Consider the following 25,115-nt stretch of genomic DNA (forward strand, 5'->3'; position numbering starts at 1 on the left):
GGTGGCTCAGTGGGTTAAAGCCTCTGCCTTCGGTTCAGGTCATGATCTCAGGGTCCTGGGATCAAGCCCCACATGGGGCTCTCTGCTCGGAAGGGAGCCTGCTTCCCCTTCTCTCTGCCTGACTCTCTGCCTACCTGTGATCTCTCTCTCTCTCAAATAAATAAACAAAAATCTTAAAAAAAAAAAAAAAAGACTATGAAATTGTTAATTTCAATTCTGATTCTACCAGTTAACTTATGCTATTATTTGGGAGAAGCCAATCGTTAATCTCATCCTTTGCCATTAGAATTTTTGAATCTGAGGGGAGCCTGCCTGGGTGGCTCAGTGGGGGTTAAAGCCTCTGCCTTCAGCTCAGGTCATGTTCCCAGGGTCCTGGGATCGAGCCCCGCATGGGGGGGGTGTCTCTGCTCAGCGGGGAGCCTGCTTCCTCCTCTCTTTGTCTGCCTCTCTGCCTACTTGTGATCTCTGTCTGTCAAATAAATAAAATCTTAAAAAAAAAAAAAAAGAATTTTTGAATCTGAACTATGGTAAAAAGAGAAAAAACACATTTTTAAAAAACCATTCCCCTATAAAAAATAGACCCACCCTTTCTGAAGCCCTCTGACAATTTTGATAGTATAACTACCAACTCACAACAGCTTACATCTGTGAAAAATATCCACTTCCAAATAGAGGGATCATTTAAATTGTCTCTGATGCCAAAAGTTGCTTTCTTGTGAGATATATATATATACATATATATACGTGGTATTGATTTAATCCACTGACGACAGTTTAAACTTTGATTTTCAGAACAGAAGAATAACTAATTCAGGATGAAAGATTTCAACTCTTGAAGTCAATATTCAGGATCAGTCTTTGAATGAGAACCTGACTCACAGCAAGTCCTGGAGCTGCTCCTCCATTCTAAAAATATCTGCCACAGGGCACCTTATTCATTCCAAACTGAGTAAGAATTTCAAATCTATGTTCCAATTCTTACTGGGTGCAACCATGACATCACAGAGCAGGCAAATGCACAAGAAATTCTGCTACAGTAATTTGGCTACGAGTTTTACCTATCTTGAAATTCTTCCTTTAAACATTAAAATCCTAATGAAATAAATTCTTGGCTGATCATAAAACCCCTACTCTCTCTGGTAGTATTTTTCTTTTCAGATAACTGAGAGTAGTGGGCATCTGGGTGGATCAGTTGGTTGGTCACCCGACTTAGGTTTCTGGCTCTGGTCATGATCTCAGGGTGTGTGGGATTGAGACCCATAATGGGTTCCACAATCAGCGCACAGTCTGCTTAGGATTTTCTCCCTATCCCTCTGCCCCTCCCTCTTTCCCTCTCTCTGAAATAAAATAATCTTTTAAATAAATAAATAAATAACTGAGGGCAGTTCCAGGAAGGCAGTGATCACAGTTTGGGCCATCACAACATGAGGCACACAATGGCATTCAATATACATTTATTTGGTTGACAGAAATTCTACCTGATTCTCTAGGCTTCCAAAGGCAAGCTGTCAGTTACTGAGGTCACAATGAAATAAAGAGCTTCTCCCCAACTTCTTCCTTTTGGGTCTATGTTTCAGGTTTTTAAATTTTAACATCAGTGCACTAATACAGTCCCACATTAAAACCAAAACTATGCAATGACTTCAAGCTGGATGGGACATGAAATTACTAAATAAAGAGATCAAAGAGCACTATTCTCAGAAAATTAAGCCCACTATTTCAGTTTCTTGATGGAAAAGTACTATAACAGAGAAGAAAAGGGTTATCAAGAATTACATTTCTGGGGTCACAATGGCGAGCAGGCCTGCCGCTGCAGCATCAAGCCAGTGGCTGGAGGGTATTCGAAAGTGGTACTACAATGCTGCAGGGCTCAACGGACTGAGGTTGATGCGAGAGGATACGATACGTGAGGACGATGATGTGAAAGAAGATGTAAGAAGGCTTCCTGAAAACCTTTATAATGACAGGATGTTTCGCATTAAGAAGGCACTGGAACTGACCATGAGGCATCAGATCTTGCCTAAAGAGCAATGGACAAAATATGAGGAGGATAAATTCTACCTTGAACCATATCTGAAAGAAGTTATTCGGGAAAGGAAAGAGAGGGAGGAATGGGCAAAGAAGTAATCATGGAGTTGAAAACTGGTTGCAGCTGCCCTCAAGTATTTTTAAGAAGTTAAATAAACATGAAATGTACAATTTAGAACTGAGCTGCAAATGTATTGCTTTAAATAGATGTCTATTATGATTATTTAAAAAAAAAAAAGAATTACATTTCTGGAGTTCCTCTGAAGGAATTCATCACCATTATTTATTTAAATTCTCCAGGTAGAAACTGCTCATGCTTCAAATGAAGCTTTTAGAAATGACCAAGAAGGGACGCCTGGGTGGCTCAGTTGGTTAAGCGGCTGCCTTCGGCTCAGGTCATGGTCCCAGCGTCCTGGGATCGAGTCCCACATCGGGCTCCTTGCTTGGCGGGGAGCCTGCTTCTCCCTCTGCCTCTGCCTGCCACTCTGCCTGTGCTCGTGCTCTCTCTCTCTCTCTCTCTAACAAATAAATAAATAAAATCTTAAAAAAAAAAAAAAAAAAAAGAAATGACCAAGAAAAAAAAAATCCCACATGAATAAACACCAATGGATTAGATCTGAAGGGGAAAAAAAAAAGACAACTTCTGAAAGTCAACTCATCTCATGAGACAACTTATGTTGTCTCTTTAACCGCCTCCCACCCACCGCCCCATATCTATCCTTTTAATAACTTCTAAAAATCAGGCAGATATAAACTGGTTACAACTTATGTGTAAGGTAACTTTCTGCCTCAGAAATCAATCAATCCCATGCAGAATCTTTCAGTAAACTCTGCCTCATTTCCTTCTTGTAAGCACCTATCTGGGGCAGTTACAAGACTGCCTGACTCTGGGAAGCACGTGTGAGGCACATAGCAATGCATGTGGATGAACACAAGTCAGCCTCATGTAAGGAGCGGAAAGGACCTGCATTTTCTTAGTTCCATGGCGAGGGAAGAAATGTTGACAGGGAGAGGGGCTGACCAATAAAAGAAAAAAAGAAAACAGAGCTAAAGAGCAAAATGTGATTATATCCCCAGGATAACAAATGGAAAAATAATTAAGAGGAAACCATAGGAAAGCCATCTTCTAGAGAGAAAGAAAAACCCCTCTTCTTAGTTTCTCAACAGCTGCTTAAGGAAAGGCTTCCTGCTAGCTTCCACGGAGTCTAACAAAGCCGCTCCTCTGTTCTTCCCCAACTCCACTCGGTCCGCCATCTGAGTGCCCCGGATCTAACTCAACACAGATTCTGCATAAAATTTTCAGTGGTCTTTATCCAACTAAAATTTGCTGCTAAATTAAAGAATAAAAGGGAACTTTACTCTTTTGTAAAGGGGACATACATACATCACCTACTAAACAGGGAACTGTTTCCATCTAATTGTCTCAAACCACTGCAAACAGACATTCAATTTGTCATGTGAGCAGCAATTTTGTTTTGTGAGAAATGAAACTCTAAGTTATACTTCTGTTCTACAGAAAGTAGAAAACTTTTCTTATAAGATAGGGAGAAGGGAGATAAAAGCCAGAAGAAACTGTTTTAGCCTTAATTTTTAAAAAAGTATAAGGGGAAATACAGATGGCTATGTCTTAACTCTTGTTGAAACCATTTTTCTTCTATTAAAAAACTTTTATTAAAAAAAACTTGTATTAAAAAAAGAAAAAAACTAAAATTAAATTATAATAAAATTAAAACTGATAAAAAGGGGGTGCTCAGAGGGTTAAGCCTCTGCCTTCAGCTCAGGTCATGGTCTCAGGGTCCTGGGATCAAGCCCCGAATCAGCATCAGCAGGGAGCCTGCTTCCCCCCCACCCTCTGCCTGACTCTCTGCCTACTTGTGCTCTCTCTCTGTGTCAAATAAAGAAATAAAATCTTTAAAAAAAAATTAAAGCTGATAAAAAGAATTTTGACGCTTGTTAAAGATGTTACTAATGCTGTGTTTATTCTGAACAATCTCAAAACCTGTAACTACTAGCAAGGGATAAGAATTTACTATGCTTCCCATTAAGGCCTGATCCTGACTTAGAATCTCTATATACTTTTTAAAAAAGAATCTCTATACATATTCTTGACTCAAACTACATGGCATACTTATACCCTTTAAATTTAGGTTAACTATATTCAGTGTATGTGGTATTTCGGAGGTGACTGCAGAGTTGGCAATTTACTGGTTACAATAAGTGAGGGAAAGAAGAATAAAGGATGATGGTGCCCTAGTTTCTGGGTTGGGGGACGAAGTGGGTGGTGGCAGCTTCACTGGGAAGTGAAGTCCAGGCCCAGGAGGTTTGGAGAAGCAGGTCCTCAGCTCAGTTCCAGAGCTGTGGAGACTGAAGTGCCCATGGACATCCCCCACACATGTAGTTGGCAGTATGGGTCTGGAGCTTAGAAAAAGGTTTAGGCCTATGACAGAGATATAGGAATCATCACATTTACCTGGGATGAATTCACCTCGGTCAAGTGAGAATAGAACCATGACATTTAAGCACCTGATTAAGGGGGTGACTGAGAAAGAAGAGTCTGATAGAAAAGACACAGAGAAATGTTTTTAAGTTTTTATTTTAATTCCTTAGTTAACATACAGTCTTACAGTAGTTTCAGGTGTACAATATAGTGACATAACAATTCCATACATCACCTGGTGCTCATCACAACTCCTTAATCCCCATCATCACCCCCACCCACCTCCTCCGGTAACCATCAGTTTGTTCTCTATAATTAAATCTGTTTCTTACTGTCTCTTTTTTCCCCTTTGCTCATTATCTTAAATTCCACGTATGAAATCATATCGTATTTGTCTTTCTCTTACTTCACTTATTAGCATTATACTCGCTACAGCTCGATCTACATCATTGCAAATGGTAAGATTTCATTCTTTTTATGGCTACGTTATATTCCATCATATATATAATATATATATCACCCCTTCTTTCTCCATTCATCAATCAATGGATACTTGGGCTATTTCCATAATTTGGCTATTATAAATAATCCTGGTATAAACACTGGGGTGCATGTATCCCTTTGAATTAGTGTTTTTGTATTCTTTGGGTAAATATCCAGTACTGCCAGTGCTGGATCATAGGACAGATCTATTTTTAACTATCTAAGGAACTTCCACACTATTTTACACAGTGGCCTACACAAGTTTGCATTCCCACCAAATAAGCAAGAGGGTTCCTTTTTCTACATATCCTTACCAACACACATTGTTTGTGTTGTTGATTTTAGCCATTCTGACAGGCATGATGTGATAGCTCAGTGTAGTTTTGATTTTCATTTCTCTGATGATGAATTATGTTGATCAATGATGTTGATCATGTGTCTGTTGGCCACCTGGATGTCTTTTTTGGAGAAATGTCCATTCATGTCTTCTGCCTATTTTTTAATTGGATTATTTGGTTTTTGGGTGTTGAGTTATATCAGTTCTTTATATATTTTGGATACTAACCCTTTATCAGAAATATTATTTGCGGGGCGCCTGGGTGGCTCAGTGGGTTAGGCCGCTGCCTTCGGCTCAGGTCATGATCTCAGGGTCCTGGGATCGAGCCCCGCGTCGGGCTCTTTGCTCAGCGGGGAGCCTGCTTCCTCCTCTCTCTCTGACTGCCTGCCTGCTTGTGATCTCTCTCTGTCAAATAAATAAATAAAATCTTTAAAAAAAAAAAAAAAGAAATATTATTTGCAAGTATCTTCTCCCATTCTATAGGCTGCCTTTTAGTTTTGTGGACTGTTTCTTTCCCTATGCAGAAACCTTTTATTTTGATGTAGTCTCAAATTTATTTTTTGCTTTTGTTTTCCTTGCCTCAGAAGACATATCCAGAAAAAAGTTGCTACAGCCAAAGTCAAAGAGGTCACTGCCTCCTCAGAAAAATATTTTAAGAAGGTAGTGGTCACAAATTCATGATTGTATTTACATAAAATGTCCAAAAATGGAAATTTAGAGACAGAAAGTAGATCAGAAGTGTCTAGGCATGGGAATTAATGGGGATTAACTATAAATGGGCATCAGGGACCTTTGGGTGGGGGGATAAATATATGCTAAAACTGACTTATGGTGGTAGTTACATTATTCAGTAAAGTTATAAAAAATCACTGTAAACTTGAAATGAGTGACTATGTTAAACATCCTTCAGTAGAGCTATTTTTTAAAAGAAGAAGGTTGGGGAGCGCCTGGGCGGCTCAGTGGGTTAAAGCCTCTGCCTTCGGCTGGGGTCATGATCCCAGGGTCCTGGGATCAAGCCCCACATCGGGCTCTCTGCTCAGCAGGGAGCCTGCTTCCTCCTCTCTCTCTGCCTGTCTCGCTGCCTACCTGTGATCTCTATCTGTCAAATAAATAAACAAAATCTTTAAAAAAATAAAAAAATAAAAGAAGAAGGTTGAGTATTGCATCTTCCACACTGTGACGCGGATACTACTTCTAGTGCGAAAAAATGTTTGGTGAGATTTATAGTAACCAAAATTATAGGCTCCACACCAAGCAAGCTGGAAACCCTGTCCACAGATATCTAAGCACGTATTCTAGTTTTTTAAAAGGAGAGAGGTGTTTTAGTTGTTAAAGTTCATGGCAGCCCTCAAAGTTCAGAAAGTAAAATTTGGTACACATATACAGAGAGCAAAGAGACTATGTAATAAGTAGATGGTGTTTAATTTTTTAAAAAGGCCTCAAATGGAATCACTTGTGCTAACCCAAGACTTACCACTTAACTTTACCACAGTTTCAACCCATCTCAGGAATGTAATCTTAAACCACTCAACCTAGAATTTCCTAGTCAACACTACTAGTGAGGTAATCTGCCTGGCAGACCCCCTCTGGTCCACAAGGATGAGGTACTCCACTCCTGCCTTGGCCCTGATCTTTCTGCCTACAGAAGTCTCCCATTTTGTATCGCTTTCTGGAGCTCCTTTCTATTTGCTAGATAGGATGCTGTCCAATTCATCATTGTATAAAACTAATCTGACCTTCAAATTACTCAGTTGAATTTTATTTTTTAACAGTGACCAATTCCCAATCAGATACATTTGGAAATACGAAGGGGCACTTTTGTTTATCACACGGACTTGGGCTAACACTGACATTTGGAAGGCAATGTTTAAACTACAATTTAGGGATGCCTGTGTGGCTCAGTCGGTTAAGGCAATGCCTTTAGCTCAGGTCATGATCCCAGGGTCCTGGGATCAAGTCCCGCATCAGGCTCCTTGCTCAGCAGGGGGCCTGCTTCTCTGGGGCGCCTGGGTGGCTGAGTGGGTTAAGCCTCTGCCTTTGGCTCAGGTCATGACCTTTGGGTCCTGGGATGGAGCTGGAGTCTGGCTCCCTGCTCAGTGGGGAGTCTGCTTCTCTCTCTGCCCCTCTCCGCTGCTTGTGTTCTCACTCTCTCTCAAATAAATAAAGAAAATCTAAAAAGAATAATAATAAATCAAGAATACATACTGGTATTCACTTACACTTTTTTTTTTTTTAAAGATTTTATTTATTTATTTGACAGACAGAGATCACAAGCAGGCAGAGAGAGAGGAAGGGAAGCAAGCTCCCTGCTGAGCAGAGAGCCTGACTCGGGGCTCGATCCCAGGACCTTGGGATCATGACCTGAGCTCTAGGCAGAGGCTTTAACCCACTGAGCCACCCAGGCACCCCCCTGGTATTCACTTACACTAAATAAAAGCTGCCCTGGTGTTACTGGGCCAAACGGATGTAAGCAGGCACATAACTTTTTATACTAATATAAAAATTATGAAAAGGGGCTAAGTATGCTAAATGTCCTTAAATGGACAGGACAGTACTGCACACTGAGGAATGGTCCCTCCTAACCACCAAAAGCATTCCTACTGAAAAACACCGACTTAAACCATGTTCACATTAGTACCTCAAAAGGTTAAGTACCTACTGATTCTTATCCTAAAATATTTAAATATAAGGTATCTGTCTTACCAACAAAATATTCCACTACATGCAAATTGAAAATATAATTTCCCCAAATTTTGTGTGAAAAGTCACACAACCATTAGCTATTCAAATTTTAGAAAAAACATCAACTATTTTAAGAGATATTTAATTTTTCAGTTATTTCTCACTTAGTTTGAACCAGGCTTGTAATTCCCTCTGAGCTTTCACCATTTTTTTGACAAACCAGGCAATAACATTTATAAGCACTTCTCTGTAAGGCTGAAATATAGTATTTTCCTTTGAATCTTTAGAAAGTGTAATTTCATTAGTTGCCTCAAGATACAAGTATAGTGTATGTCTTTAGTAAAGCATTAAACTGTATTACAGAGGTGCGTGGGTCGTTCGATCAGTTAAGGATCTGACTCTTGATTTTAGCTCAGGTCGTGGTCTCAAGGTCGTGAGATCAAGCTCTGCATCAGAATCCATGCTCAGAGTCTATTTCAGGTTCTCTCTCTCTCTCTCCCTCCATCTCTGCCCCCTCAGTCCCCCCCCCGCCCCAATCTTGCCTGTACATGTGCCCTCTCTCTCTAAATTAAATGAATAATTTTTAAAAATCTTTAAACTGTATTATAAAGGGTTCTGTGTTCTTGGAGGGTGAAAATCTGTCTATTCCATTTTTTTTATACACAGTGCCTAGTACATTTAGTACAAATAATAGGTACTTATATTTGTTTCAAGAATAAGTGAACAAAGTTTCTGAAAACTAATAAGCCATACGATAAGGAAAATCTACCTGTGTGCCTTTATTTTCAGGAGAATTAGTTAATTTTATATTGGAAAGCCTTAATAGTAATTTTATATGATTAAGAAACATTTGGATGAAGATCACAATGAATTAGATGACCACCCTAGCATAGGACAAAGAACAGGAAGAGCCCACTTATTTGGAAAACATAATACACCTAGTCAACAAAAGATAAAATACACAGAAGTAAGAGAAAGGAGGACAGCAATTGGTTCCTTCTATGTGTCATGTTCTGAACTCTTTCCATCACAAAGAACTACAAATTTTAGCCCATCTTCCATCACTTAACCCACACCTAGAATGAGTATTTGCAAATCACTTTCCTTCTGGATATTTGGTCAGGGGAGGAGGGTTAGTAGGAGAGGAAGAGATGATTATTCAGAGAAGACACAGTTGTGGAGGAGTACCAGCACTGCAAGGAATATGAAATTGATTGTACTAATCGTGTCCTAAAAAGTATATACTTTCCTTTCTTACAATAGTCATCAAAAGCTTTTTTCTAAAGATGGGTGAGAGATTCCATCAAGTTTTGAGTACATGTTTTTATAATGTGGCCAAACGTTAAAACTGGTGGGAAAAAGAGCTGCAAGACTCAACTGACAGGATCCCATGATGTCCTGGAATCTTAATATATCTTGGCCAATATGCTGACTTAAAAAGATAAGCACAGGGGGAGCAGCGGCTCTGCTTCATGCCAGGCAGTGTCTCCGCAGGGTGTGGGTTTCCTAGTGTAACAGCAGTCACACCATATGGTGCTGCTTTTATTGGCAGAGGCAGGACAGAAGCTGCCAAAAATTCAATGTGCTATTTTGGGCCATGAAACATGGTAATTCCCAAATTTAAAACATTATGATTTTTAAACCAAAAAAGATCTTTTTTAAGATTTTAAATATTGGACTTTTGTAATTCAAGGCTCAACTAGGTAACAGCTGTCTTTGAATTAAGACAAAGACACAAACAAAAATCAAAAGTTGGGGAATAAGCTTGGCAGCTATTCTCTGAAAATAGTATTTTTTAAGGATTTAAACAAACTCTACAGTTATATTATAAATGTAAGGGTGTAATGTGTAGAAACAGTTTCTGAAATACTACATTTTGAAAACACTGAACGGGCGCAGTAGATGTGAGATGGTTAAAAGACGGTTCATCAATAGGATGGCTTCTGTTCTTTCTCTCTAGCCACTTCTGTAAGTTCTAGCAAAGTAACACAATTTCAACTACTCAAATAAGATGACAGAATGTTTGAACTCTGAGCAAGCCTGGAAATATTCATGTTGAATCCAACAAACTATTTAACCCTTACAAGTGCAGCCCTAGATTGGAATAATTAGGTCCAGGATTCTAAAATCAACTTCAAATGCTTTATTGAGGCTGGTAACATTAATTTCAGAAAAGCAATTTTTGAGCTTCCACACTTGTGTCAATGCTAGCCTTTTCCCCAAGCTTGCTCCTTTTTCCTGAATTAGGTTAATTATAGGTAATAAAAATAGCTCTTCATTTGCCCTGAAATAATATGGGTTTTAGGAGCTGCTTTACATAAAGCAAGAAAAATTTGAGAGAAGGACTAGGTTGAATCTAAAATTACAAGTGAAAACTCCATTTTCCTGCCCATCCAATACACTGCACAACAATAAACACAAATTATCTAGACTGAGGTGAACTGTAAATGCAAGTAACATTCACCCAAAGAGAGCTTTGGTCCAGCAACCCAAATATGTAGAAACTACTGAGGTGTACAAACTACTGAGGTTCTCAAAGTCCATCAACATCAGCATCTGCAAATTCTTAGGCCTCCACCACTAGATCTACTAAATCTGTGTTCTAACAAGGCTTCCAGGTGCTTCAATGGACAGGAGAGTTTAAGAACCACGAGGACTTTTGATATACGAAAGACAAAGTATGCATGGCCACTTGAATGGCTCAGTCAGTTAAGTAAGTGTCTGGCTCTTGGTTTCGGCTCAGGTAGTCCTAAGATCAAGGCCCATGGCAGGCTCCGCACTCAGTGGGGAGTCTGCTTGAGATACTGTCTTTCCCTCTCCATCCTTCTTGTTCTCTCAAATAAATCAATCTTCAAAAAAAGAAGAAAAAAAGAAAAAGTATGCCAAACACAGATTATTGCTTAAAAGCAATTCAACAACTTTCACTTGCTCTGTTAAACCTGCTGTTATAATTTCCTAAGAATACTAATGCCTAGAAGTTATATATAAATCAGAGGCTGATGACAGCAAGAAATAAGAAATTCCTTCAAGTGCTGTATCTTTTTTTTTTTTTTCCAGTAATCTCTACAACCAAGGTGGGGCTCGAACTCACAACCGTGACATCAAGAGCCACATGCTCCAACTACTCAACCTGCCAGGCACCCCAATGCTCTTTTTAATAAAAGATAAGACTGCCTTTTAAGTGGAGTTGGTCAATTTGTGTGCAGGTATGTGTGTTGATGGAAAGGCGGTTGCCTTTAAGTGTTATGCCAAAGACTATAATGATGTTATACAGCTGATTTCATATGTATGAGGGAAATGATGTACCAGGAGAATTATGGCAGAGGAAGAGGAGGAAAAAGAAGACACGTCCTTTAAAATACTTGTTTTCAGGACACCTGGGTGGCTCAGTTGGTTAAGCGGCTGCCTTCGGCTCAGGTCATGATCCCAGCGTCCTGGGATGGAGTCCCACATCGAGCTCCTTGCTCAGCAGGGAGTCTGCTTCTCCCTCTGCCTCTGCTTGCCACTCTGTCTGCCTATGCTCACTCTCTCTGACAAATAAATAAATAAATACTTGTGTTCAGGGCATGTGGCTGGCTTAGTCAGCAGAGCACGTGACTCTTGGTCTCAGAGTTGTGAGTTTAAGCCCCATAATTGGGTGTGGAGCCTACATAAAATAAAATATTTAAAAATAAATACTTTTTTCACCTGCAAGCTATTAAAGATCTTACACATTAGTCCAAGTAGACACAACAGAAGCTAGTCTAGAATAAGAAGATAATTATAACTAGAAGAAAATGGAAAACACCTTTCCAGTTTTTCTTTTCCTACAGTCTTTCACCCTTCCTCCTTAAGCATTAAGTTTTAACCAAAGAAGTTTGAAGTGTATATAGTTTAAACCACTGCTATGACTAGTTTGAAGTGTATGTAGTTTATTTTTTTTTTAAAGATTTTATTTATTTATTTGACAGAGAGAGATCACAAGCAGACAGAGAGGCAGGCAGAGAGAGAGAGGGAAGTAGGCCCCCCGCTGAGCAGAGAGCCCGATGCGGGACTCGATCCCAGGACCCTGAGATCATGACCCAAGCCGAAGGCAGCGGCTTAACCCACTGAGCCACCCAGGCGCCCCAGAAGTGTATGTAGTTTAAACCATTGCTATGACTATGAATGTGGAAAGTAAGCCATATAAAAACTTCCCTGAGCAATCAAAAGCATATCCAACATTTGCCTGAGACTCAGTATTGTCTTTTCTCGGACGAACTGCCATCTTTTTCTTCAAGTGTCTTGACTCAGAAGGTATAAACTCTGTTAAGTTATAGGTCCTTCTGCTTAAACCACTGTTCAATCTATGCTTTGATTCTAAGTTCTCTCACCAGTTTTGAAAACACCTGATCAACACTAACCTGTACATGAAGGAAAATAATTCTTAGGGGAATTAAACAGGGTACTGGAAGAAGACTTTGAAGAATAGTTGTCATTTGCTCTAAGCCGTGAAAGATGAGGGGGAATTTCAATAGAGGAGAAGGAAGAGAGATTTCAGGCTTAGGGAACAATGTTCACGCCTTCATTTCCTCTCGTGTAGGTGCTGGAGATGCAGTGCTGGATGAGACCATCACAGGCACTCCCTCATGGAGCTGTCATGTGAGAGCATGGAGGTAAAGAGAAAATAGAAGACGACTAAAATAACAGCAAATTTTGTTGTGAAAGAAACAAACTAGTGAATAACGAGTAACAGTGGGAAGTTCATTTTAGATGGGGAGGGCAGGAAAAGCTCTGTCATTTAAAAGCTGAGTTCTAAAGGGAGAGGATGCGGCTATGCAAAAGTGGGTGGGGGGAGGTGGAGGTGTACCAACAGCATTCTAGGCAAAGGGAACATCATACTGGAAAGAGTCTAGCCAAGTTTTAGCAGCTAAAGATGGGTATGGACAGAGCCAGTGGCAAGTAAAGTGGCAGAAAACGCATTCAAAAAGAAAGCTGGTAAGGAGTTTGGATTTTATTAGAAATGCAATGAGAGGGGAGCCTGGGTGGGTCAGTCAGTTGGGCAGCTGCCTTCAGCTTAGGTCATCATCTCAGGGTTATGGGATAGAGCCCCACATCAGGCTCCCTGCTCAGTGGGATGTCTTCATTTCCCTCTGCCCCTACGGGCACACACAGGCACACTCTGTCTCTCAAATAATAGTATCTTAAAAAAAAAAAAAAAAGAAATGCAATGAGAAAGTGTAAAGGATTTCAATTAGGAGACAGACACGATGAAATTACTTGTGTAAAAGAAATATTGCTTATCCATCACATTGTTCTTTTAATTTTTATTTTTTAAAAAATTATACACACACACACACACACACACACACACACATATTTAATTTGAGAGAGAGACAGCACGAGACAACACAAGTAGGCAGAGTGGCAGGCAGAGGGAGAGGGAGACCAGGAGACTCTCCACCGAGCAGGGAGCCCGATGCAGGGCTCAATTCTAGGACCCTGAGATGGTGACCAGAGCTGAAGTCAGTGGCTTAATGGACTGAGCCACCCAAGTGCCCCTATCCATCACATTTCAATAAAATTTTTTTTAAAAATAAACTTTGAGATATACTTTACAATAATAAAATTCACACATTTTAAGTGTACAGGCTGGTGGTGACTTTTGACCAATATATGTATCTGTGTAATCACCACCACAATCAAGATATAGGACATTTCCATCTCCTAAAGTTCACTTGTGCCCCTCTACAATCTCTTCTGTCTCCACCCCTGCCTTAGGCAGCTCATGGTCTGTTCTCTATCATAGCAGATAAATGTCCGCCTATTCAAAATTTCATATGAATGGAATCATTTCTGTGTCTATTCACTTTCAATTACAAAATGTCTGTGAAGGTCACCCATGACATTCTGTATATCAGTAATTTATTCCCTTTTGCTGCTGAGTGGTACTCTGTTTTATAAGCATACCATAATTTGTTTATCCATTCCCCCATAGACAATTGGGATGTTTCTGGTTTGGGCTCTTATGAAAAAACCTGCTCTGAACATTCATGTACAGATCTTTATATGTGAGTATGTTTTCATTTGAAGGCTAGACTTTCTGGGTCATAATGTTAAGTATATGTTGAAATATAAGAAAATTACAACAGTTTTCAAAAGTGGTTATACCAATTTAGACCCGATCACCACCAGCAATGGATGAGAGCTCTAGCTGCTTCACTTCCTTCTGTTCTTAATTTTAGCTATTCAAGTGGATGGTGAGTGGTATCTCATGGTTTAAATATGAATTTCCTTGATGACTAATGATATACAGAATTCATGCATGTGATAAGTGACCATTTTAATATTTTTTGTAAAGCACTGTTCAAATCTTTTTTCCTGTTTTTGGAAATAGAGTGATTTGTTTTTTGGTTTTTTGGTTTTTTTGAAAGAGAAAGAGAGCATGCATGCTGCCACAAGTGGGCGGGAGTGGGGGAGAGTGGGCAGGGGCAGAGAGGGAGAGACAGAATCTTAAGCAGGTTTCATGCTCAGCCTTGAGTCCAAAGTGGGGCTCACCTCACGACCCTGAGATCATGACCTAAGCCAAAATCAAGAGTCAGATGCTCAACTGACTGAACCACCCAGGTGCCCCAGGAGTTGTTTTATCATTAAAGACTTCTTGATTTATTCTAGACACAAATATCTTCCCCTAGTCTGTGACTTGCCATTTTATTTTCTTGATGGTGATATTTATGTATTTATGTATGTATATATGTATTTATATTTTAAAATAATCTCTACACTCAACACGGGGCTCAAGCTTACAACCCCAAAATCAAGAGTCACGTGTTCCACTGACTAAGCCATCTGGGCATCCCTGACGGTGACTTTTAAAGAGCAAAAATTTTATTTACAGGGACGCCTGGGTGGCTCAGTTGGTTGGGCAGCTGCCTTCGGCTCAGGTCATGATCCCAGCGTCCTGGGATCGAGTCCCGCATCGGGCTCCTTGCTCGGCAGGGAGCCTGTTCTCCCTCTGCCTCTGCCTGCCACTCTGTCTGCCTGTGCTTGCTCTCTCTCTCTCTCTCTGACAAATAAATAAACAAAAATCTTAAAAAAAAAAAATTTATTTACAAAATCAAATTTAACCAATTTTTTTAAGATTTTATTTATTTGAGAGAGAGACAGTGAGAGAGAGCATGAGAGGCGAGAAGGTCAGAGGGAGAAGCAGACTCCCCATGGAGCTAGAAGCCTGATGCGGGACTCGATCCCGGACTCTGGGACTGTGACCCGAGCCGAAGGCAGTCGCCTAACCAACTGAGCCACCCAGGCGCCCCTTAACCAATTTTTTTTATGGCTAGTGTTTTTGTGTCTTAAAAAAAATCTTTCTCGGGCGCCTGGGTGGCTCAGTGGGTTAAGCCGCTGCCTTCGGCTCAGGTCATGATCTCAGGTCCCTGGGATTGAGTCCCGCATCGGGCTCTCTGCTCAGCAGGGAGCCTGCTTCCCTCTCTCTCTCTCTCTGCCTGCCTCTCTGTCTACTTGTAATCTCTCTCTGTCAAGTAAATAAATAAAATCTTTAAAAAAAAAAAAAAATCTTTCTCTATTCCAAGCTGATGAAGGATATTCTCTACTTTCTTCCCAAATTCTTATAGTTTTAGTTTAGGTCTATGATCCGTTTCAAGTTAATTTTTGTGAAGTAAGGCTGAAATTAACTTTTTTTCCAAATAAGTATAACAGATTCCTCAATAAACTGTGCTAGCACAACTAAATTTTCCTTTTTGGCACCTTTGTCAAAAATTATCTGGCCACACATAAATGTAGAGGCTGCTTTTAGGCAACAGACTTAGGCAGTGAAAACTTGATCAACGCACAAGAGCCCACCAGAACCCTCTAGCTGAATACAAAAGAGGCCCATCGGGTGACCCATCTCAAAATATCCAGGAGGCCTAACGAACCAGTGGGCTACTTATAACCAGGCACAAGTACCAAAAAAGGAAAATTCCCTATGTTCCCTCTATACCCTCTATACCTTCTCCTTTAAATACAGCCCCCAAACACTGCCTCACTGCAGACAATCTCCCTTTGCGGTCCTGTTCACCGCTCCCATGTGGTGTATTCAATAAACTTCTATCACCTTTGTCCTAGCTCAAGTGAATTCACTGTCTGCACCTCCAGCTTCTACCTGATCAGGCTGGCCCACATTTGGGGGACCCCATAATATGCAGACCTAGTTATGGACTTTCTATTCTGAACCACTGATCAGAATGGGACAGACAGTATTTTAGGTTTGGGGGCCATATTAATCTCTGTTATACTCAACTTGGTAACTGCAGGTCAAAAGCAGCCTTAAGGAGTATGTAAACTAACAGGTTTTACCTCGTTTCAACATGACTTTCTTTATAAAACACACAGCCATTTTATGGATCTCTGATTTATAAAATTATCTTTCTGGCAACACCATACTATCCTAACTGCTTTATAATAAGTCTTTGTAAACTGTCTTGAAATACAAGTAATGCAAAACATCTAATTTTATTCTTCTTTTTCAGTTATTGAAACTATTTCCAGTTCACCTGCATTTCCATATAAATTTTAGACTCCGCTTGTCAGTTTCCTACTCCCTACCTTTCCTCCCCTCCCAAAAAAGCCTGCTGGGATTTTGATTGGGATTGCACTGAACTGAATCTCCAAGTCCTCCAAACCCAGGAAGATTATCTCTATTTAGTTAGATCTTTATTTTCTTTTACCAGATTTATTCCCATGTATTGTTTTGTTTTGTTTTCTTTTAAAGATTTTATTTATTTGACAGAGAGAAAGGTCACAAGTAGGCAGAAAGGCAGGGGTGGGGGGAGCAGGCTCCCCGCTGAGCAGAGAACTCTATGCGGGGGCTCGATCCCAGGACCCTGAGACCATGATCTGAGCCGAAGACAGAGGCTTAACCCACTGAGCCACCCAGGCGCCCCCCGCATGTATTGTTTTTTAATGCAAATTTTAATATCTACTAAAAACATATAAAAGCAAAGCAGACCTTACTTTTTTGTGACACAAACGATCAAATTTTCCTACACTAACTGGGTGTCAAAAAATTTAATTCTATACTACCTGGAATTAGTACACACCCCACAAGTTGAAGGGTCAGTCCCAAATGACTGCCCTCATTTCAGATGCCAGTCACGAGTCCCAAGCCCCAAGGACACTTGGCTACAAATTTGAGGGTCCTAAGACTCCCTCAATCCAGTTGTCTAACTCTCTAGACTGACTCACAGAACTCAAGAAAACACTTTATTTACATTTATATACATTATAAAGGATACAATTGAGAAATAACTAAATGGAAGAGATGCTTAGGGCAAAGTGGGAGGAGGAGCCACAGGGCTTCCAAGGACCTTTCAGAAACCTTGGTATGTTCAACAACCCAGAAGCTCACCAGGTCTTCTAGCTCAAGAGCTTTTATGAAGCTCGACCTCCAGCCACCCACCCCCACTACCTTTTTAGAGGTGGTTGGTGGGATGGGAAGTTCCAACTGTCTAATCTCTTGGTCTTCCATCAGATGACCAGCCCCATCTAGGGGCCCCACCTTAAGTCACCACATTCACAGAGACTCAGGAATAATGGAAGGAGACTTATTATACATAAGAAAAGAATTCCTATCATTCAGGAAATTCCAAGGGCTTTAGGAGCTCTGTGCCTGGAACCCAGGATAAAGACCAAATATATTTTTTATCATATCATACTCTAAAAAATTAGAGAAGCTTCTTTCCTTATAAATATGCCACAAATACACCAGTGTGAAAGTGGTATATACGAGTATCACTTGGTCTGCTCTACAACTATGTTTCTATAACTCAAAATTAGCTTGGGTCATTTCAACCACAATTCTCGGGGACCCAGAGAACAGAAGCGGTTTCCAAGGAGCTGCCTTTACAGTGAGTGTCTCTGCAGCCATACCCTCAGTACAGCATGGGCTATGATTCAGGGAGAATTCTCCATTCTTCCACATAGCTCACTAAATCCAGCTTTTACTTCCTCTTCGAGGAGAGAGAAACTCCCCCTGGTAACTTGTATTTAAGTTCATGGTTGAGTCATGAAACCCTGTTTTATCTCTTTCTTCAAAATTTGACTATTCTGGGGGCGCCTGCATGGCGCAGTCTATTAAGCCAACTCTTGGATTCAGCTCAGGTCATGATCTCAGGGTCCTGGGATAGATCCCTGTGATGGGCGCTCTGCCCAGCAGAGAGAGCCTGCTTCACACACACACACACACACACACACCCGCCCCTTCCTTTCCTGCTTCCTTCCCTTCTCCCTCCCCTTCCCAACGCTCATTCTCCCTCTCTTAAATAAATAAAATCTTTTAAAAAAATGAATAAATAAAAATAAATACAATAAATAAATAAAATAGGGATGGACCCCACAACAGTTTCTTTTCTTTTCTTTTTAAGATTTTGTTTATTTATTTGATAGAGAGAGACACAGCGAGAGAGGAAACACAAGCAGGGGGAGTGAGAGAGGGAGAAGCAGGCTTCCCGCTGAGCAGGGAGCCCAATGCAGGACTTGATCCCAGAATACTGGGATCATGCCTGAGCAGGACAGAAGGCAGACCCTTAACCACTGAGCCACCCAGACACCCCCCACCCTGCCCCCGCCCAATAGTTTCAACTCCAGTTGAAACTGCTATCATTTTGGTTTTCTTCTGGCTGCTAAAAGCTGAGTTTTCACTGTATACCCAAATTCCACAATGGCAAACAGCTCTTTTATAGAAGGAGCCACGTGATTACAGCAGGACTCAGGTATACAAAGATACAAATTATCAATCTAGGTTTATTATGGGATTATTAAAAATTCTCAGCCAAAGCACATCCATCCAACATTCTTAACCATGGCAATGTGGCTTACAACTACAGTAAAGCTCAGTAGCAGAAGTCTTTAGAAACCAGGTGGTACAACACAGAATAGTCATCCCCAGGACATACCTGGGAATTATTGTTCGCACAAAATCAGTCTTGAAAAAAAAAAAAAAAATCAGTCTTGAAAAAAAAATTTTTTTTGTTCAATTCCTCAGCATTACATATTTAAACCCTACTTTGTTCTAAAATGATTTAAAAACCAGGATTTCTTCAATAAACGGGCTGGACGCCTATACTTTTCTCAATATATTGCTGTTAATTATCAGTTGGTCACTTAAAGTCTGATGGGACTTCATTAAATCATTTTGAAAATGAACAGTCAGGAAAAGAACAGTTACAGACAGGAATTTTGTAAAATGCATGAATAAAATCATCTTTTGATGGATTCTTATTAATATTCATTTCCTCAACTTGTAAATTCAATGATATCATTGTTTATCACTTTAACTCACTTTTTGCTCAACAGTAGACCAACTGATAGATAACCAAAGATGAGATGCTAATATAAAAAGATGTAATTTCCTTCCACTTATAAGATTTTGTTGTGAACTATAAAAAACCCATCAATAAAAAACATTTCATCAGTTATAGCTGTGCTTGGGTGATACTAACTAGACGGACTCTTGTCACATACTGATCAAATGACCACTGTAGTGGCTTTAAAAATATGTTCACAAATTTCAACTTTTCCTTCTTAGAAACTGGATCAAGTAACCAAACCCCCCAAATCATAATCTTCTTTGTTTAATGGCTCTGTTCCAGACTGACAAAACATAAAATAGGTCAATTATTCATGTTGTGAAAGGAACCACCACACAGAATATTAAAAATGTAAACTTAACACAAATTTCCTTTAACTCATCAATTCCATTAGTACATTTAAAATATGATCCCATTCTCCAAATGATTTGCAACTGTTCTTATGCTTCTGTATAAAATAACCATGCATAACACCAAGATAACTGTTGATGTGTGTTAGTCAGTTTCTGTAATAGAGTGCAACAGTGGCAAAATTCTCACATACTCCAGAGGATGGTAGAAAACAAAGTCTTGCTAGCTTCTCCTTCTATGGCAAGAACTGGGATCATTTCTAGCGTTTCTCTCACTAATTAATGCTAACTAAAGAAACTGGTTTGCAATAGGTCAACCCATACTTGTATTTTGCTGTGAAACATCATATGGTTTCAGTTAGCAATAGATTAACTATTAATTATGTTTTCCTTGAGCTAAATACTAAAATGTGTCGCCCAGGATTTAAAAGATTTCTGTGGGGATGCCTGGGTGGCTTAGTTGGTTACGCGGCTGCCTTCGGCTCAGGTCATGATCCCAGCATCCTGGGATCGAGTCCCACATTGGGCTCCTTGCTCGGCAGGGAGCCTGCTTCTCCCTCTGCCTCTGCCTGCCATTCTGTCTGCCTGTGCTTGCTCTCTCGCTCTCTCTGACAAATAAATAAATAAAATCTTTAAAAAAAAAAAAAAAGATTTCTGGGAAAGTCGGCTCAGTCGGCTAAGCATCTGCCTTGGCTTAGGTTATGATCCTGGAGTCCTGGATAGAGTCCACATTCAGCTCCCTGCTCAATGGGGAGCTTGCTTCTCCCTCTCCCTCTCCCTCTGCCTGCTGCTCCCCCTGCTTGTGCTCTCTCCTGCTCTCTCTGTCAAATAAATAAATAAATAAACAAGAATCTTTAAAAAATAAAAATAAAAAAATAAAAGATTTCTGGGGGAAAAAATTCAGTCACTAGTTCATTCAGAGACAACTAATAAGCTAGTGATAATTCACCTACTTTGTATTACAGTAAGAGTCAATCCCAAATTCCTAAATCACTGAAAACCCCTTATCTTTTTTTTTTTTAATTTTATTTATTTATTTGACAGATCACAAGGTCACAAGTAGGCAGAGAAGCAGGCAGAGAGAGGAGGAAGCAGGCTCCCTGCTGAGCAGAGAGCCGACAAGGGGCTCTATCCCAGGACACTGAGATCATGACCTACGCTGAAGGCAGAGGCTTAACCCACTGAGCCACCCAGGCACCCCTGAAAAGCCCTTTTGTTTTTATTACAAGACAGCAAAAACAGTTCTACAGGAGAAAAGCAAGATAAAACAAACAACAATTAAGAGCCTAGAGATTCCATCATTTTATAAAATTTGACTTTAATCATTTATTTTTTTAAATATGTTATAAAATTTGACTTTAAATACTAGTTCTTCTACTAAAAGCTTAAAGTCTTTTACTAGGAGACACAGTCTTCTCTCCAAAAAATTTTCGTTTTAGTTTGAGGATAACTCAAGCACTTTAATTTTACCAACTTTTGTATAGATCATCTTAGTATGCAGATTATATACAAAATAACCTAAAGTCTGGAGCCAAGGAGTAAAGTCTAGCTAAAACTAACAGTTTAACAGTGTGTAAGCTGCATATATTATATGGACAGATAAGAACAATTCTAGTAATATGACTTCAATGAACTTAATTGGATTCTCATAAAGAAAATGTATTCAGATTTTCACTGTTCAGAAACAGTGAAGAACTTTATAAAATTGGTAAGTGGAAGATTTACCCCTCATACTTTAATGAGTAGGGTGAATCTACTTTCATCACTGGGCAATTCTACTCTCACTCCAAATTGGTGCAGTTAGCAAAACTGGAAGGGTCTTTGATCCAGAAAGCAAAACTTTTCTGTAACTACATACTGTTAGGTTGTGAGTTTCCTTTCATTTTTACACATCTTTACTTACTGGATCGTTATCCATTTTACTATATAATAAGTGAACTGAAGTAAAGCAGTAAGACTCCCAGTTAGGGCAAGTTTTAATCATAGAGGTTTTTACATATTAATATAGGCAGGGCCTTCTGCTTGGGTCTAGAAGACAAGAGTATATGCTGATCTAAGTGGAAGGATTGGATGGTGGATACAATTTGCAGATACTGACAGGCCAAAACTCTGGGCATAGTTAATTAAGACACTGTTCCTGGTTTGAACACTGTAGGAAAACAGATCAAATGCTTGAGTGAGGAGTTTTAAAACTTAACAGATAACAGGAAGCAGAGAAGACTGAAGATCCTAGTCAGGAGACAGTATCCCAGAAGAATCTGAAAAGAAATCTAATGCAGCTATCTAGAAGCAGTCACCTTGGTTCCTTGATAGAAACTATCCTGTCTTGACCCTGGGCTTTTAATCAGTTCTTCCTATACTAAAGGGGAAGTAAAATTACTCCTTTTTAGAAGTTATTTGGAAATTACAAGTTATTTGGAAAGAATATATGCTGAATGAACAACATTTTAAAAAATGGTAGATATGTCCTAACTTAAAGCAGTAAAACAATAAAACTCTGGGTAGTTAAGAATGTAAAAGATTTGCATTTTGGCTTACAGATGGTCTTCCATTTTCAGTCTGATTTTCATACATTATACATTTATATACCAAAGAGACTTTTTTTTTTTTGAGACTTTTAAGTAGGCTCCATGCCCAGCATGAAGCCCAACATGGGGCCTGAACTCAAGACCCTGAGAGCAAGACCTAAGTTGAGAGATCAGGAGGATGCCTAACCAACTGAGCCACCCAGGCGCCCCACCAAAGAGACTTTTATTATTTTATTTTATTTTATTTTTTAAAGATTTTATTTATTTGACAGAGACACAGCAAGAGAGGGAACATAAGCAGGGAGAGTGGGTCAGGGAGAAGCAGGCTTCCCACTGAACAGGGAGCCCGATGTGGGGCTCAATCCCAGGACCCTGGGATGTTGACCCGAGCCAAAGGCAGATGCTTAACGACTGAGCCACCCAGGCAACCTCCAAAGAGACTTTTATTTTTTTTATTTTTTTTTTAAAGATTTTTTATTTATTTATTTGACAGAGAGAAATCACAAGCAGGCAGAGAGGCAGGCAGAGAGAGAGGAGGAAGCAGGCTCCCCGCTGAGCAGAAAGCCCGATGTGGGGCTTGAACCCAGGACCTGGGATCATGACCTGAGCCGAAGGCAGCGGCTTAACCCACTGAGCCACCCAGGCGCCCCCCAAAGAGACTTTTAAATGTTAGTTTCCTATTCTGTGTTCACTGCCTAACAAACTTTTTTTTTTTTTAATGCAAGGAATATAAATTTGTAATTTTTGAGTATAGTTAACACAGTGTTATTTTCAGATGTGTAACACAGTGATTCAACAAGTTTATACATTGTGCTATATTCATTACTATGACAATGTAACTACATTTCTTGTGCTGTTCCCTTTATCCCCATGACTCCATACTGGAAGACTGTATGTCCCTCTGCTCTCACCCATTTTGCCCATCCCCTCACTCACCATCAGTTGGTTCTCTGTATTTATAGGTGTGATTCTGCTTTAGTTTACTCATTCAGGTTTTGTTGTTGTTTTTTTTTTTAAAGATTCTGTAAGTGTAAAATCAAATGGTATTTGTCTTTTTCAGTTTGACTTATTTTACTTAGCATAATATACTCTAGATTCATCCACGTTGTCTCAAATATCATGATCTCATCCTTTCCTATGGTTGCATAATATTACATTGTGTATCTGTAAAACGCTTTCTTTCTTTTTTTTTTTTTATTTGACAGAGAGAGATCACAAGTAGACAGAGAAGCAGTCAGAGAGAGAGAGAGGGAAGCAGGCTCCCTGCTGAGCAGAGAGCCCGATGTGGGACTCGATCCCAGGACCCTGAGATCATGACCTGAGCCGAAGGCAGCGGCTTAACCCACTGAGCCACCCAGGCGCCCTGTAAAACACTTTCCATATCCATTTATCTATCAATGGACACTTGGGTTGCTTATCTTAGCTATTGCAAATAATGCTGCAATAAACATAAGAGTACATGTATCTTTTCTAATTAGTGTTTCATTTTCATTGGGTAAACACCAGATAGTGGAATTATTAAATCTTATGTTATTTCTATTTTTAATTTTTGGAGGAACCTCCATACAGTTATCCATAGTAACTGCACCAATTTACCTTCCCACCAATAATGCATAAGAGTTCCCTTTTCCCCACATCCTTGCCAACATTTGTGATTTCTGGTCTTTTTCATTTTAGCCATTCTAACAGGTGTAAAGGGATATCTTGCTCTGATTTTAATTTGCATTCCCCTGATGATTAGTGATGTTGAGCATCTTTTCATCTGACTGTTGGCCATTTCTATTTCTTCTTTGGAAAAATACCTACTCAGGTCCTCTGCTCTTTTTTACTTTTTAAAAAATTTTTTTTATTTTTAGTGAGAGGGTGAGTGCATGAGAGCACGGGGAAGGGAGAGAGGGAGAAAGAGAATCTTAAACAGGCTCCACACTCAGCCTGGAGCTGACTGACATGGAGCTCGATCTCACAACCCTGAGATCATGACCTGAGCCAAAATCAAGAGCTGGACGCTTAACTGACTGAGCACCGAGAGGCCCCTTAAAAAAATTTTTTTTTAATTTATTTAAGAGAGAGAGAGCATGAGCAAGCAGGATGGGCAGAGGGGGAGAAAGATCTCAAGCAGACACCCCACTGTACACAGAGCCCAATGCAGGCCTTGATCCCAGGACCCTAAGATCATGACCTGGGCCAAAACCAAGAGTAGGCCGATTAACGACTGAGCCACCCAGGTGCCCCTCCTCTTTCTTTAATTGGGTTGTTTTTTGGTGTTATGTAAGTTCTTTGTGTTTTGAATATTAATCTCTAATAGGATATATAATTTATAAATATCTTGTCCCATTCAGTAGGTTTGCCTTTTAATTTTGTTGATAGCATCCTTCGCTATATAAAACCCTTTTATGTTGATGTAGTTACAATAGTTTACTTTTTTCCTCCCTTGCATTAGGAGACATATCCAGAAAAATGTTGCTATAGCCAATGTCAGACAAATTACTGCCTGTGTTCTCTTCTAGGATTTTTATGGTTTCAGGTTTCACATTAAGGTCTTTAATTGGTTTTGAGTTTATTTTTGTTTATGGTCTCAAAAGGTGATCCAGTTTTATTCTTTACATGCAGCTGTCCAATTTTCCCACCACCATGCAGTGAAGTTACCGTCTTTTCCTCACTGTGTATTCTTGTCTCTTTTGTAATAGATTAATTGACCATAAAATCACAGGTGTATTTCCGAGCTCTCTACTCTGTTCCACTAATCTAAATGTCTATTTCTGTACCAGTACCATTCTGCTTTGATTACTACAGCTTTGTAGTATATCTTAAGATTTGGAATTGTCAAACTTCCAGCTTTGTTTTTCTTTCTTTGACTATTTGGCTATTCAGGGTCTTTAGTGGTTCCATTCACATTTCAGTATTATTTGTTCTAGTTTTGTGAAAAATGCTGTTGGTATTTTGACA

General features: G+C 39.7%; 1 protein-coding gene and 1 pseudogene across 3 annotated transcripts in view; one reads left to right on the forward strand and one right to left on the reverse strand.

Annotated features, from left to right (window-relative positions):
• LOC111152991 (golgi glycoprotein 1) overlaps positions 1-25,115 on the reverse strand; it is a 163,894-nt gene that overhangs the window by 89,922 nt on the left and 48,857 nt on the right. The gene's annotated exons all lie outside the window — the stretch shown is intronic.
• Positions 1,786-2,253, forward strand: LOC111152993 (annotated as a pseudogene). Its single transcript, XR_002640975.1, has one exon. The product of XR_002640975.1 is annotated as a cytochrome b-c1 complex subunit 7 pseudogene (transcript).

Source organism: Enhydra lutris, unplaced genomic scaffold, assembly GCF_002288905.1.
Source record: "Enhydra lutris kenyoni isolate GAN:26980312 unplaced genomic scaffold, ASM228890v2 scaffoldscaffold30, whole genome shotgun sequence".
In the NCBI taxonomy this organism is placed as follows: Eukaryota; Metazoa; Chordata; class Mammalia; order Carnivora; family Mustelidae; genus Enhydra; species Enhydra lutris.